Below are 2,413 nucleotides of genomic sequence, written 5' to 3'. Positions count from 1 at the left end.
GCAAATAAAGAGATTAAAAAAAGAATTTTTACCTTCCTATGCACTATTTAAAACTTTATTACCCTCCCTACTCAAGTTTTAATTAAATTACATAGGCATATACAATTTACCAATTATATACATTTTATGAATTAAATGAGTATCCCTTTATATTAGGAATTGAATAAGGAATCAATTATTTTCCACCTTATTCTCTCTCCCTCCTGCGCTCTATCTCTCTCTCTCAATCTCTGTTCTTTCCCCAATTTTTCTTCCTATGATGTTCTCTATTTTTTATCCTTTCTTATTGTATATATTTTTAATGGAATTCATCAATAGATTTCAATCGTTTTACTATAAAGTTTAAACTTAGTAATTTCCTTTCATGTTGCACAATTGATGTTCAAATTGAAATTGTCAATCAATAAATTTTGAAGGTGTTTGACTCTTCATCATTGACAACTATTAAAAAGCTTTGAAGCTTTGAATTCAAATTTGGATTTTCGAAAATCATTATTTGTTTGGATTGAGTGTCGTTGTAGACAATTAATATTATTTGGAGTTTATATCTCAATTTTGAGGGTGTTTGGTGAAGATTAGACATGATTTTGGCTGGATTTCAAATTGAAACTCGAAGAAGAAGAAGAAGAAGAAGAACACATGACATACAACATACTCACAAAATTGTAGTAAAGTTGTAGTATAATTGTATGTAAATTATAATATGTTGTAGTTATATATTTTTTTTATTGAATGTGGTATGAAAGTTGAAAACTAGTTGTATAATGTATGAATCGTTGCATAAAATTTGTACTTAAGTTATCAATATGTCACGACCCTAAAACCGACCCGGTTGTGATAGCGCTTATCATGAAACTAGGCTAGCTGACACAATTCCCAAATCAAGTATTATTCTATGACAGTCATTTTTAAGCCATTAATTAACAAGAAATCTCATAATATAAGTCTAAATAACCAGTGCGGAATAAATACATAACCCGACATCGGGGTGTCACAAGTCACGAGCAACTACAACTATGTCTCAATACAATAAAGTCTGGAAAAGTCTAGAAGACAATACTAAATAAAACTAGGGAAGATATGAGGGAGAAGAACAGGGCTGCGAACGCCATGCCTACCTTGTCGACTCCGAAATCCTACTAACTGGATAAATCAATGCTCACTATAGTGACCCACAACTCCTGGATCTGCACACAAGGTGCAAGGAGTAATGTGAGTATGCCAATTTAGTAAGTAATAAAAGTAAATAAAAATTGAGCAGTAAGAAAAACATAATTTCACGTCATAACATCGCAACAAACGCAGTACATTGCTCAAATAGTACAGAAACCATTTATCTCGTAAAACAACTCAGTTTCAGTAAAACCTTTCCTTTTAAAACATTTTCAATAATTTCAAACGAGTGATGAAAACAGTGAGAAAAAAGGTAGAAACGTAAATAGCCCCTTGGGAAAATATGTCAACAAAACCAGCCCTTTGGGCTACCTCATAATCACTCGTAATCAGCCCCTCAGGGAACATCATGAATCAACAACAACCCCTCAGGCTACATCACATCACTCACACTAGGTACCCATGCTCACTAGGGGTGTTCAGACTCCGGAGGGACTCCTACAGCCCAAGCGCTATCACAAGCCATCTCGTGGCATAACAAATTAGGCCCTCGGCCTCTCATATATAACAAATCAGTACAACATGCTGCGGCGCGTAGCCCGATCCCATAATATCCTTACAATATAGGCCCTCGGCCTCACTCAGTCAAAAACCACTCAAGCCATTCAGGCAACAGTAAAACATGATGCTCAGCTATAAATATTATTTAAAGTGTCAAAACAGAGTAAATACAACTGAATTATGAAATCAGTAATATACAACATGACTGAGTATAGATATTAAGTCAAAGCAGTGAGTAACAGTAGTAAAAATCCTCTAAGGGTCCAAACAGTTGGCATTCAGCTCAAAACAGAATAAAAATTTCCAAAACACAATAGTATCAAATAGTTTTCAATCAAATACGCGACTTAATAGTTGTACGGGACAGACAAAGTCATAATCCCGAATGGTGAACGACCCCACGCTCGTTATCTAGCATGTGCGTCACCTCAAAGTAGCACAACAATGTGAAATCCGGGGTTTCATACCCTCAGGACAACATTTACAATAATTACTTACCTCAAATCGGCCCAAACTCTAACCCGCGATGCCTTTGCCCATCTAATCAGCCTCCAAAGGCACTGAATCTAACCAAAATCAGTTTCACATCATTAATATACGCTAAAGGAACAAAGCCCAAGCGAAAATAATTGAATTAACTCAAAATCTCGAAATTGGCCAAACCCGACCCCCAGGCCCACGTCTCGAAATTCGATAAAAATCACATCACAAGAATTCTTATCTTCCCACGAGTCTATAA

The sequence above is a fragment of the Nicotiana sylvestris genome, chromosome 4 (assembly GCF_000393655.2).
Source record: "Nicotiana sylvestris chromosome 4, ASM39365v2, whole genome shotgun sequence".
Lineage (NCBI taxonomy): Eukaryota > Viridiplantae > Streptophyta > Magnoliopsida > Solanales > Solanaceae > Nicotiana > Nicotiana sylvestris.
Note: the sequence above shows the minus strand (reverse complement) of the source record.